Raw genomic sequence first — 14,516 nt, 5'->3', positions numbered from 1 at the left:
TAGCCCAAGCTTAACTGCCTAGAAGGTCATTTTGCTATTTTCCAAAAATAAAGGATAAATAATATAATAGTGCATTAATTTACATAATCAGAAAGTTAACAATGTGTCAGAGACACTTATTTTAAAAAAACTAAAACTTAAATTGCTTTGTATCTTTCATTGAAATTCTTTGTTCTATTTCACCCCATTGCCTGCCTTAATGGACTTTCTCAGTCTATATTTCTTTCATTCCCAAAGAAATATTTAACAGTGAGAAGTGAAACCAAGTAATAGACATTTTAACTACAAATTACAAAGCTTTGTAATTGATTGAGTACCTGGGTGGCTCAATCGGTTGAGGGCTGCCTTTGGCTCAGGTCATGATCCCAGCGTCCTGGGGTCTGAACCCAGCACTGGGCTCCCTGCTTCTCCTCTCCCTCTGCCTGCTGCTCCCCCTGCTTGTGCTCTCTCTCTCTCTCTGTCAAATAAATAAAATCTTAAAACAAAACAAAACAAAACAAAACAAACCCCAAGGCTTTGTCTTTCCTGTTTTTATTTTAAATTGAATTATTCAATCTTTGATTTGTAACCATTAGATCCATACTCTCTTTTTGGTTGGTCTGCTTATACTTTTGCCAGTGGGGTCTGTGTGAAAATAATACTGATATAGCAATGATTTCATGGTCTATTTTGATGTTTTGATGGCTCTCCAGAGACAAGTCATGAGTTCCCCCACCTAACGTGGAGTGTGAACTATACTAGGAACTGCGTGAAGTGGTCAGTGCCTCATGTCACTGCTTAGGATGCCTCCACGTCTATATCTAATGCATCTTTATTTTCTATAGTTCATCATATGCCTGAGTAGAGGAGGTGGGGCATTAAAAAAAGACATTCATCCATCAAGTAAGTGAAAAGGTAAAGCAAGTATCATGTAGCATTAGCTAGGAAACATCTGATAATTGCCTTCTCTGGATATTATAAAAAAATATAAAGTGTAATCAGTAAAAATTAGGACATTCTTTCCACTCCCCTTATTGATGAACACATATATCTAAGTAAGGCTGGCTTGGCTTCAGATAATCACTATCCCTTGTTGGACAATGTAGCAAGTTCCCTAAACTCTCCTGATTCACCTTTTGTGGAATTACAGTCATAGATACATTGTTTGCTTGAGTTGTCACGGAGATTAATGGGATATATATATTCCAGTTAGTAGTAGTTTTTATTAATCTTATTTCTCCTCTTCCTATTCCTCATTATCATCATTAGCTTCAACCTATACTCCTGCTTAGATTTTAATTGTTCTTATGAGAATTCTAAGAGGCAATATCATTTTCAAAAAAATCATTTAGATGCAAAATTAGAAATAATAACTTAATTCAGTTGTAAAATTAAAACTTGCAGTCTTTTATTTTATTTTTTATTTTTTTAAACTTGCAGTCTTTTAGATACCCACACATATACCTATAATATTTTCCCATTTCTTATATACTTAGAAATTTGTAAATTCATAAATGCTTTCAACTATTATTGATCTAAATATACTGTATAATATTGTATAACATTGAGAAGTTGGTCACAGATCCTAGCAGCTTTCAAGACTATATGGAAATTTTCTAATCAAAAAAAGACAGGAGAAACAAAGTCAACCATTTACATTAACCATGCAAGTTTGGCACTCACAGTACTCAGTTTCAGTACTTAAAGGACAATTTATAGCTTTAAATGCCTATGTTAAAACAAATTTAAAAATTAAGCTTTATCATAAGAAATTAGAAAAAAAATGAAAATTATACTTAAAGCAAGCAGAGAGTAGGAAGTAAAAAAGACAAGAGTAAAAATAAAACTTAAAAAGAAAAACAAAAGAAAATAAATGAAATCATAAGCTTATTCTTTGGACAGTAAAATTGATAAAATTCTAGCAAGTCTAACAAAGAAAATAGAGAAAATACAAAATAGTAAATATGAAAATAACTGAAGACATCACTACCAGAAGGAATGCTATGAACAATTGTGCCCATAAATGTAATTTTAATTCCTTAGCAGACAAAGACTATCAAAACTCACTCAAGAAAAACAAATGACATGAAATGTCTAATATCTTTTGTAGAAATTAAATCTATAGACAACAAAGAGAACCTCAGGGACATAATTTCACTGGAGATTTCTGCCAACCATTCAAGGAATGAATAATAACCAGTGTTACCAGATCTCTTATAGAAAAATAGAAGATAGGGGCAGACTGGGTGGCTCAGCAGTTTAGTGCCCGCCTTCAGCCCAGGGAGTGATCCTGGAGACCTGGGATCTAGTCCCATGTCCAGCTCCCTGAATGGAGGTTGCTTCTCCCTCTGCCTGTGTCTCTGCCTCTCTCTTTGTCTCTCATGAATAAATAAATAAAATCTTAAAAAAAAGAAAATAGAAGATAACACTTTCTAACTCATTTTATAGAGACATATTTACACTAATACCAATATAAAACCAACATTACAAGAAATAAATCTTATAGGATAGTAATCCTTATGGACAAAGATACAAAAACACACAACCTGATATAAGAAAATGCAATGCAGGAATATATAAAAAGAATAATGTACCATGACAAAGTGAGTTTTATTCCAAGTGTGTAAAGCTGAGGTTACATTAAAAAATTAATCAATTTATTTCATCATTTTAATTAACTAAGAAGAAAACTCATATGATCATCAAAATATGATGTGAAAAACTCAAGTATAGCATTCATTCATGTTTAAAAATCTTAGCAAACTTGAAAGAGAAGGCAACATATTTTTAAAATTTATTTATTATTTTATTATTATTTATTATTATTATTTTTAAGAAAATATTATTATTATTATTATTATTATTATTATTATTATTATTATTTCTCTTTATTGGCCCACAGCAAGCACACCCTCGGTGATAAGAGAATTACAAGGTGGTATTGACAGCCCTAGGGAACTAGGGGACCAGTCCACTGACTGGTGCAGTTAAGAGCTTTGGGGTGGGAACCAGCTGCAGTGGAACTGCCAGCACCACATGCTGAATTGGGGTGCATGCATTTGAGCACATAGATGACTTTGTTTCCTGGAATTGCATCCATCAAATGGCTGCAAAAACATCATCCCTCCCCAGAAGGGATTCTAAAGAGGATAATCAAATCGCATCTTAAGAAATAGTAGGTGTGTATTGCACAAGCCCTGTTTGAGAAAAAGCACTGTTTCTCTTGCCAGCTCTGCCCTTTCTCCTGACTTGCGTTGTTCACAAACTCCTGCTATTTTTCCTGGTCCCTTTTTTTTTCAGTGTGTAATCAATCAGTTTCATATTCTCTGTGGAACATATTCTACATTCATCCTCTGTTGACCAGCCGGTTCATCGTGGGCCTCTTTTTTTCTCTGGGCCTCAGTTTCTTTCTTTTTTTTAATCTAATTAAAGACATCTACAAAAACTTTTCAGCTAACATTATACTCAATGGTGAAATATGAATGTACTCCACCACTTGCTCCATCACTGCCTTCATACTGGGAACAAAGCAAGGATGTCTTTTCTTATCATTTATTCAACATCTTACTGAAAATCAGTATAATAAGATTAAAAAATAAAACATGTATATTATACAGGTCTTTCACCTCTTTGAGTTTATTCTTAGATGTTATTATTATTTTAATTATTATTTTAATTTCTCTTTCTGCTGCTTCATTATTAGCATATAGAAATTCATTGGATTTCTGTACATTGATTTTGCATTCTGCAACCTTACTGAATTCATTTATTAGTTCTAGTAGTTTTTTGGTAGAGTCTTTAGAGTTTTCTATATATAGTATCATGTTATCTGCAAATAATAAAAGTTTTTCTTCTTCTTTACCAATTTGGGTGCCTTCTTAACTTTTTCTTGTCTGATTGCTGTGGCTAGGACTTCCATTACTATGTTGAATAAAAGTGGTGAGAGTGAATATACTGGTCTTTTCCTGACCTTAAGGGAAAAGCTCTCAGTTTTTCATCACTGAATATGATGTTAGGTGTGAAAACTATAAAACACTGATGAAAGAAATTGAAGACAACACAAACAAATGGAAAGATCTTTCATGCTTATATATTAGAGGAATGAATATTATTAAAATGTCCATACTACCCAAATCAATGTACAGATTTGATGCAATCTGTATCAAAATACCAATATCATTTTTCACAGAAATAGAATAATCTTAATATTTATATGGAACCACAAAAGACCCCAAATAGCTAAAGAAATCATAAGAAAAGCAAAGCTGGAGATATCACAATTCCAGATTTTAGGTTATATTACACAGCTATAGTAATCAGAACAGCATGGTACTGGTGTACGGGCACAAAAATAGACACATAGATCAAGGGTTCAGAACAGAAGTTCAAGAAATAAGCCCATAATTTTATAGCAAATTAATATTTGACAAAAGAAGCAAGAATATGCAAAGAGAAAAAGTCTGTTTAACAAATGGTATTGGGAAAATTGGACAGCTACACGTAAAAGAACAAAACTGAACCACTTTCTGACACCATACATAAAAATAAACTCAAAATGGTTTAAACACCTAAATGTGAGACCTGAAACCATAAAATTCCTAGAAGAGGACATTGGCAGTAATTTCTCTGACATCAACTGTAACATTTTCTTGATATCTCCTGAGACAAGGGAAACAAAAACAAAAAATGTTGGAATTACATCAAAATAAAAAGCTTCTGCACAGCAAAGGAAACAACCAACAAAACTAAAAGATAACCTACTGAATGGAAGAAGATATTTGCAAATGACATATCCAATAAAGGATTAGTATCTAAGATATATAAAGAACATATATGTAAGTCAACATTCAAAAAAAAACAATAATCCAATTAAAAATGGGCAAAAGACATGAACAGACATTTCTCTAAAGAGCATGTTCAGATGGCCAACAGACACATGAAAAAATGCTCAACATCACTCATAATTAGGAAAATACAAACTAAAACCATAATGAGATATCATCTCACCCCTGTCATAATTGTTAAAATCAGCAACACAAGCAACAACAAGTGTTTATCAGGATGTGAACAAAAAAGAAGCCTCATGCAGCATTGGTGGGGATGAAAACTGGTGCAGCCATTGTGGAAGACAGTATGAAGGTTCCTTAAAAAATATAAAAAAGTAGAATTACCCTTTGATCCAGCAATGAGACTACTGGGTACTTACCCAAAGAATACAAAAACACTAATTGAAAAGGATATATGCACCCCCTATACTTAGTGCAGCATTATTTATAATAGCCAAATTATGGAAACAGAACAAATGTCCATCAATAGATGAATGGATAGAGAAGATGTGGTATGTAAACAATGGAATATTATTCAGCCATAAAAAGAATGAAATTTTGCCATTTGCAACAACATGGATGGAAGTAGAGAATATAATGTTAAGCAAAATAAGCCAGTCAGAGAAAGACAAATACCATATGGTTTCATTCACATGTGGAATATAAGAAACAGAATAAATGAATGCAGAAAAAAAGAGAAACAAACCAAAGAACAGACTTCTTTTGAAAGATTTTACTTATTGATTTGAGAACGAGAGATGGCAAGAAAGAGCAGAGCAGGAGGGAGGAGCAGAGAGAGAAGCAGGCTTCCCACTGAACAGGGACCCTGATGCAGGGCTCCATCCCAGGACCTTGGATCATGATCTGTGCTAAAAGCAGATGCTTAACTGACTGAGCCGTCCAAGTGTCCCAAAAGCAGACTCTTAACTATACAGAACAAACAGATGACTATCAAGGGGGAAGTAGGTGAAGGGACTGAAATATGTAAAGGGATTAAGAGTACACTTATCTTGATGAACACTGAGTAATATATGGAACTGTTAAGTCATCATATTGTATACCTGAAACTAATATAATACTTTATGTCAATTGTACTGGAATCAAAATATTTTTTAAGATTTATTTGAGAGAGAGAATGCATGAGCAGGAGGAGGGACAGAGGAGAGAGACGGGGGAAGCAGACTTCCCACTGGGCAGGGAGCACATCATGGGGCTCGATTTCAGGACCTTGAGATCATGACATGAGCTGAAATCAAGAGTCAGATGCTTAAATGACTGAGCCCCCCAGGCATCCCATGGAATCAAGATATTTTTAAAAAGGCATATATATTGAAAGAGAAGAAAAAAAACACTCTTGGCAATAATTAAAGAAGACATAACTTAACGGAGATTTTGTACATCATTTTCATGGCAGAAAAACTTAATATTGCTAAAATATCAATTCTCCTCAAGTTGGTTTGTCAATTTAACACAATCCCAATCCCAATCCCATCAGCATTTTATGTAGATTTGAACAATTTGATTCTAAAATACCCATACAGATGAAAGGACCTAGAACAACTGAAACAGATTTGAGAAAAATGTGGAAGAATAATGTTGATTTTAAGAATTGTTATGAAATCACAGTAATAATGATATTGTGGTATTGATTAATGTTCTGGAAAAATAGATAAATGGAATAGAACAGGATATCTTGCAATAGAGCTGCATGCATATGGAAAAATAGCTTTTGACAAAGTTGTAAAGCAATTCAATGAAGAAAGAAGACTTTTTCCAAGAAACAGTGTTTTAAAAGCACTGTCCATAGTGCTTTTAAAGCACTATGAGGATGTCCATTAAAAAAAAAAAAAAAAAACTTGATCTATAGCTCACATGTTACACAAAAATTAACCTCAAATTGACCTTAGCCCTAAATAGAAATGTAATTGTCTAAAATATCTGGAAGAAAATAAGGGAGAAAATCTGCATGACTTTGTGTTAGTAAAACATTTTTAGAAATGACAATAAAAATATAATCTGTGAGGAAAAAATTAGGCTTTGTCAAACTTGTAAATTTTTGATCTGTGAAAAAAACTGTTGAAGGAATGAAAAGACAAGTCCTAGAATCAGAGACTATTTGTAAATCACATATCTCATGAAAACCTTTTTTTCACAATAAAGAACAATGAGAAATAAACAGAAAAAAATACTGAATTAAAAAATAGGTAAGCATTATAAGCAGACCTATTCTCAGTGAAGTTATGGTAAATAAGCATATGAAAAAGTACTAATATCATTATACACAAAGAAATGCAAAGTAAAACTACAATGAGATAATGCATCCTAATAAATGAAAGAGGCTATATTCGTAAGATTTCATGGTCTTTGATTCTATTTATATGACAATCTGGAAAAAGCAGAACTAGAGGAATGGAAAACAGATGAATAATTGCCAGGATTTGAGGGCTTGGGGACATGGTTGACTATGAATGGGAACCGTGGAGGGATTTGGGGTGATGAAAGTCTTCTATAAGGAAATGTAGTATTGGATGATGACTCATAACTCATACAACTGTATAGCTCAAACACCATCTTCTGTCTCACATAAATTTAAATTAATAAGATCGACTAGAATGTAGAGGGAATCCAACAAGGAACGCAGATCGTAACAAGCAAATCTAATTTATAAATGAGTGTTGTACCCACAGTGAAGTGGTTTGGGAGAAGGGACATGTCCTAACTTTGGCAAATAGTGTTTAACCAGATATCATAAAGCTAAAGATAAAAATTTTGTTGGCAAAATTGGTCCTCACAGGGCTGTGGTTTACCACATTTTAAACTGTACTTATGCTAGTGTTGAACAAATAAACACGTTTTAGGTATTGGCAGATTTTTACTGTGTGAGGTTATAAATAATAGAGGAATATAAAATTTTGGTGCTGGATTAGATTGACGTTATCGATATGAAGATAGATAATAGCCAGAGAGAGAGAGACAGACACACACACACACACACAGAAAGGTGGGTAGTAGATGGATAGATAGGTGAATAGGTGGGAAGATCTAAATGTACATACGTGCATATAGATACGTGCAGATATATGGGTTAGCATTTTCACGTATTTCATGGCTCTGTCATCTAAAAGAGTTTATAAGCAATGGTTCCCCTGTAGAAATGAGCCCACCCAGCATTCAGATCTCAGTTTTTAAAATATTATTATTCGATTAAGGGAATCAGGGATCCTCAGAGAAGTGGTTAATGCCAGGACTGGGGCCGGAAAAAGTACAATAGACCTCTTAGCACACTAGAGTGCAGTATACCTATCCTAACAGTTCCTACATTGAATCTTAGATTACATGAATTTGCTTTTGAATATACAAAGAGACTTAAGAAGGAAACAAACCTAGAATATAAAGCTGCATTTCTATATCTTTTTTTTTTTTTTTTTTTTTTAAAGAGAGGAGATAAAGCATAGTATCTGAGAGGGAGGTGACTCACCTGTTTCTTGGTTGTTATTGGCAGACAAGTTATATATATAACCCAGTGATTCTGAGAAAGGCTCTTATTTAATACTTCCTTCTTCTAACTGAGTTAAATAATATTTTCTAAAACCATATTTCAAACTCTGAAGCATTCAACTTAGTCCAAATCAGTATTCTACATAAGAAAAAGACCAAGTCCACTAAACTGTAAAATTAGAAGACATTTAGTATCTTGAAAGAAGATCCTACAATTCACAATATCTGAGATAAAATAAGACCTGGAGAGGAGTGAGATCTTGACGAGCTTCTAGTGAACCTTAAGTTGTGATAGGTTCAGTTGCGACCTTGTTGCACAGAAAATTCCTCATTTCAAAACCAATGATTCGCCTATATTGAGGGTTCACAAATCTGACCCTTTCTTGCCTTGCAGGGACTACTGCACTCACTGTGAATATTTACTTTTATATATATATGAGCTACGTGCTTGATTAAACCCACAGTAGTCAGTATAACCGGTGATGAAAAGTACACAGAGGGTGTGTGTACCTCCAGGTACCAAGGCTTATCTTACAGCATCTTTGTCTGTTCTCCGACATTTTGAGCCTGGCAGCTAAATGACAATCTAGAAGAATGTGTACATATATTCAACAATTCTAAAGAACTGAATGGTAATTCAAGAAGATGACTATTGTGGTGATGGCAACAACATAAGGACCATAAAATACAATGGTTTCTATATTTTTTAAAGGATTGCTAATACACATTACTTAGAACAATGTGTCTACTGGGGTTGAAGCTTTTTTTAACTTGAAAAAATATTTCTACAGTGCTTCCAACTCTGGCTATTTAAAAATAAAATAGCACAAACGTTACAATTAAGAAATAGGATGATAAAATACATTAAGACATCTTGTTGCTTTATTATTAATTGCCACAAAATAAAGAGGAAAAGCCCATATGAGTAAAGTGATTCCCATTTTATCCACAGCGGTACCTGAAACACATCTTATGTACAAAGAGCCTATAATTATTTGTATGTTTTATACAGGATACTTATAATACTGTTAACAGTTTTTCTGGTTCCTTTTAGCATGATTATCAGAATGTCTGAAGAACAGCAATAGAAGGGTAATTGAGAAAGAATATATTCATAATTATATGTGGTGTAAGGTGGGATCTTGGCAAAGGAAATGGGTCTCAAGAGGCAGTTTCTTTAAATGCCTGTGTGAGAAAAGCACGTCCACGAGTTATAGGCAGACTTTCAGAATCTTTGGAGACAATTCAAAAGCAGCTGAGTCAGGGACTGATAGTGTGAACTCTGAAATACTTAAAAAGAAATGCAATCCATTCTTTTTTGGTGAATCAAGCTGGACTATCCCTGATTACAAGGAGTTTCTGCTGATAGAAGAAATCTATGGTGGATGGAAGACTGGGTGTGGGTCCGGGAGGTGGGGCTACAAGGGGCCAATCACCCGGGAATGCCCGTGCTGTCTATTTGCTTTCTCAAGTCCACCTAGTCCCAGAAATGTATGACTCATTAAGATAACTGGGTCTTGTTACGCAAACATCATTTCTTAAGACTTTAATCTTGTGGTGTAATAAGAGAAATACAGGTTTTTAAAAGTGAGTTGTGATAATCCGATGACTTTTTTCCTGTGCTGTCTGTTATATAGGTTGATTAAGTAGAAAAAAAAAAATATAATTAGCCATGTGTTTTTTTTTCTGTTGTCGCTTTTCCAACTTTCAATGTTGTTTAAACTTGAAGAGGATTTGGTTTTAACCTAATGTTTATTTAAGTGAGTGAATTGCATTAATGTTACTAATAGAAATATAATGGAAAAATAACTTTCGGAATGACTTTAAAATAATCTGGGCCCTGGCATTTAAGAGATAAAATAACATAACAACAGATCTGGTGAGCAATAAGTGGAATCACATCTTCCACAGGCCCTATGATCTGTTTACTGTAAGCACTTTTGAGAGTGGAACAGATTCTACAAATTTAAGTTTTTTTTTTTTTTAAGATTTTCTTTATTTATTCATGAGACACACAGAGAGAGGCAGACACAGGCAGAGGGAGAAGCAGGCTCCATGCAGGAGCCCAACGTGGGACTCGATTCCCGGTCTCCAGGATCACGCCCTGGGCCAAAGGCAGATGCTCAACTGCTGAGCTACCTAGGCGTCCCCTACAAATTTAAGTTTTATTGCTTGTCTTGTTATTATGGTGAATGCTCTAAGAATTTGAAAGCCAGAACCAAATTCTTTTTCACAGTCTCCTCTTTAATGTTTTTACCTCCTACTTCATGTCTTTGTTTAATTCTGGAATAACGATGGTTCTTATACATCAGTGGGATACAGATTTCAATAAGTCAGAGCTTTTGACAATCATATTCACTGTTGTTTCCCTAGTACCTAGAATTGAGAGCAGACATTGGACTGGGAGACCAGGTAGGAAGCTATTTCGTAAAGTTGACAAGTGATGATGATGCTGTAGCTTGGACCAGGATAGTTGTAATGGAAGTGCTGAGAGGTAGTCAGATAATGAATATATTGTGAATGTAGATAGAAAAGATTTTGATAATAGATTGTTTTTAAGGCACAAGAGAAAGAGAGGAGTCAGAGATAATTTTTTTTTTTTTTTTTTGGCCTGAACTGTTAAGATGATAGTTTCCACTGAGTGAGTAGACATCTGGTCATATGACTGGGATTGAAGCAGAGATGCTAAATTGAGATGTAAATCAGGAAACTTTGTCTATACATTACAGTCAAACCATCATATTGGGATAATGACAAAAGGAGTGACCATAAGTAGGAAAAAGAAAAGTTTCAGTTGAAAGCTAGAACATTCCTGGCAAAGGAGACCATGTCAAACCACACTCACATATCTAATAAAATGAGGAATGAGAACTGGATGTGGGGTTCAGGCACATGGAGATCACCATTGATGTTCAAAAGGACAACTAAGGCGAAGTGGGTTTGGGTGAAAACCCAGTTAAAGTGGGTTTGGAGAGAATCAGAGGAGAGGAATTGAATATGATGAATGCATTGCACTTTCAAGGAATTTTGCCATAAAAAAAAAAAAAAGAGTCTGGAAGTAACCAGTGAGGGAAAAAAGTGGGATTATGAAAATTTTAGTATGGTAGGAGCTATTCACAAATAGTGATTATGCTGAGTTTAAGAGACTATGTATTTCCATTCATGAAATTTTTGATGTTATTCAATTTTATTAATAGATTTGATGAATAATGGCATACATACCTGTGTATGTGTATGTTTGCGTGTACATATATATGTGAGTGATGGCACACATATATGTGTGTTTATGTAGACTTAAACTTGGTAAAAACAGCTTCATCTCTAGAAGGAGCTCACTGGGTTGCTAAATGCCAGGGCTTTTGAGTTAGAGTGGGATAAAAGTGCTGGAACTGCCACTAAATAAACACCAATACTCGTGTGCCTTTTTGGGGTACTGTTTATGCTTCAAGTCTTCTTAGCGTTTTATCTGCCACTTAATTCTCAAGAAATTCTTTCAACACCGGTGGTATCATCACATCCACTTCACAGGTAGAAAACTGAGAGGCAGAAAGGTAAATTTTTCTCAGTCATATGGGTCCCACGGGGGCAAGGCTGGCTCTGACTTTATTTCATTATTATTCTACAGTTGTATTTGCTTGGCCTTTACGTTTAAAAGTATTCTATAGCTAGTATATGGGGCCTTAAAAATTTAACAACATACTTCTATGTTGCTTCAAGGAAAAAGTCACCACATTTAATTTTTCCAGTCCAATATACATTAATTCAAGAGGCTTCAGCAAGAGTTGAAGCATAACCAGCATGATTCATAACTTTTGTTGAATCGAAGTGTGTAAAGTTCAGACAATGTAGTCTTGTGATAGTAGAAAGCAATCTAACGTATGAATAACCTTTTATTAATATTTGTTCAGTAAGTCATACTGTAGATAAATAATCAAAGTCAGATTTCTTGGATGGAAGTTTTTCTCTCAGGAACACCTTTCGATAGGAAAATCCTGCTTTAAAATAATCTTGCCTAATCAACAGCTTCTGCTCCTCTGGGAGGTCTTCTCAGCTCACAGTTACTGTGGATGGGATGCCCTGAATCTGTGTTGGATTTATGAGGGCTCTTCCTGCTTCACATGTACTTCACTGCTAAGTACCAGTCCACATTCGTTTGGCTAAAAGGCAGACTATCATGTTACGCACACTAGAAATGGCCTAAATTGCTGTCGTTTGGCTTTGACGCTCTTTGGGGAGCCATTCTAGAGACAGATTTATGAGAAAGAGCCATCCTTTGCCATCTTTGTAAATTTACTGCTGCTAATTTTCTACCTCTTAACTGGGTTCCCAAAGGACCTACTTTTTGCTTTGAAACACGAAGTCTGTAATTATGTAGGATAATCACACTTCGGTATTTTTTACCTTTTTCTTGTGTGTGTGTTAGAAATAGTTTTGGAATTAGTATCCTGCATCACCTCTTCCTGGTGTTTCACTTGGAGGAAAGTATAAGCCTCAGTATATTTGGGTGGAAAATAGGAACACTCTCCTTGAAGGTTGTGAAGACTGAAAATAATGTACTGTAGCACCACTGAACAGAATATCTGGTGTTTCCAAAAAGAATTTTAAAACTTTTGCATGTCAAAGAGTATTCTTGTGGAAAGATTTTCTGTGACTGTTAAAGTAGACAAGGTGTGCAAAGCTCCTGGTGTATAGTAGAGATTCAGATAATTTTAACAACTGTTTCTCTACTTCAGGCATTATACATAATGTTAATTCAGATTGGACGATGATATCAATATGTAATATTGCTTGTAATACTTCTACAATTAATATTTTTCTATCAATCAAAAAATATGGTTGAAATAGGAAAGTTGTCAAAAGGATTGGAAAAAGAATAGGAGTAAAGTTTACTTTGAGTCAAAAAGGAAGAATATAATCAAATAAATCCAAAGTAAATAAAATTCTACTATATAAAAATGGGGATCAACTAATGACAAAACAGAACAAAAACAGCCAACAATTTCAAATATATTCCTAGAAGAATCAGACCAATATATTTGGACGAGGCAGTATATTATGGTGACTAAAAGCTCAAATGACATGGGGGTACTGGGTTTGGATCCTGGGTTTTGGCAGATATATATATATATTAGCACTCTTCAGTGCGGTTTCCCTCAATGTAGGAGGGATATTATAATAATATCTTCCTAAAAGGTGATTTGTATCTGACTAATTAATAAAACAATTTCAGACTTTCCATAATCCTTTAATTAAATCTTGCTTTCAGTAGACAACCTTTTCATCAAGCACATAGGTAAAATACACTCATTGCATTAAAGGTAAATTTACTTTCTTAATGTGACTAACCCACTTAAACTAGCCTTAATCATTAAGGGTTATCTACATCCATAATTTTATAAAGTAATTTTAAAGGATTACATGTGATTATTTCTTTCAGATGTGCAACTACTTTTCTATGAATCTTGTCTCTTGCTTGACTTATATTTAAATTTTCTATATTTTTAAGTTGATACTAATGAGTTACCTCAGTGCCTCTCAAAAATGGTCACATATTCATATCAAGCATTTAAGTTCAGATGTCAAATATTGAGTAGAAACGGCTCAGTAGAGGACCTAAGAGCAACCAATCAACAATCATCCACATTATAATATGAGTTTTTCTGCTTTATTGCCTGGAAAAGCTTGTCTTTTGCCTGAGAACACCAGACTCAAACAGCGATTAAACAGATGAATTTAACCTCAACTATTACCAAATTCTAATCACGTGGGTCACATATCTCAAGATAATAAAAAATCACCTTAAAATATAATGAAGTTGATTATGTAAAACCATTTTATTATCAAAACGTGCTGAGATAATACATAAAACCTAACATTTATCTCTTAAATGATCAAAAATACTTAAAATGAATATTTAAGCATGCTCAAATCAAACTCTTTAGTCTCGGATATCCTTTATCTGCTATAGAACCCTAGGCCATTGTTGCATTTCTTTAAAATCTTATCATCTTCATAACTTTTAATATTCCCTGAAATATAGCTTATATATCCTTCCTTTGATAAATTGGCATACATGGCATATAGAATATAATATTATTTCCAAATAATTATATTTGAATGACTATAAAGTGAGAAAACAGTAGCTTTTTACAAATTAAATCATTTGTAAAATCATTTACCATGCTGGTCTAAATTACCTCATCACTTTTATTT

The 14,516-nt window shown here is 34.0% G+C and overlaps 1 protein-coding gene across 1 annotated transcript in view; it reads right to left on the bottom strand.

The window, feature by feature from the left end:
* The window catches only part of ANXA10 (annexin A10), a 98,930-nt gene that overhangs the window by 83,323 nt on the left and 1,091 nt on the right, over positions 1-14,516 (bottom strand). The gene's annotated exons all lie outside the window — the stretch shown is intronic.

This window comes from Canis lupus, chromosome 15 (genome assembly GCF_011100685.1).
Source record: "Canis lupus familiaris isolate Mischka breed German Shepherd chromosome 15, alternate assembly UU_Cfam_GSD_1.0, whole genome shotgun sequence".
In the NCBI taxonomy this organism is placed as follows: domain Eukaryota; kingdom Metazoa; phylum Chordata; class Mammalia; order Carnivora; family Canidae; genus Canis; species Canis lupus.
Note: the sequence above shows the minus strand (reverse complement) of the source record. Positions and strands in the feature narration are given on the sequence as shown.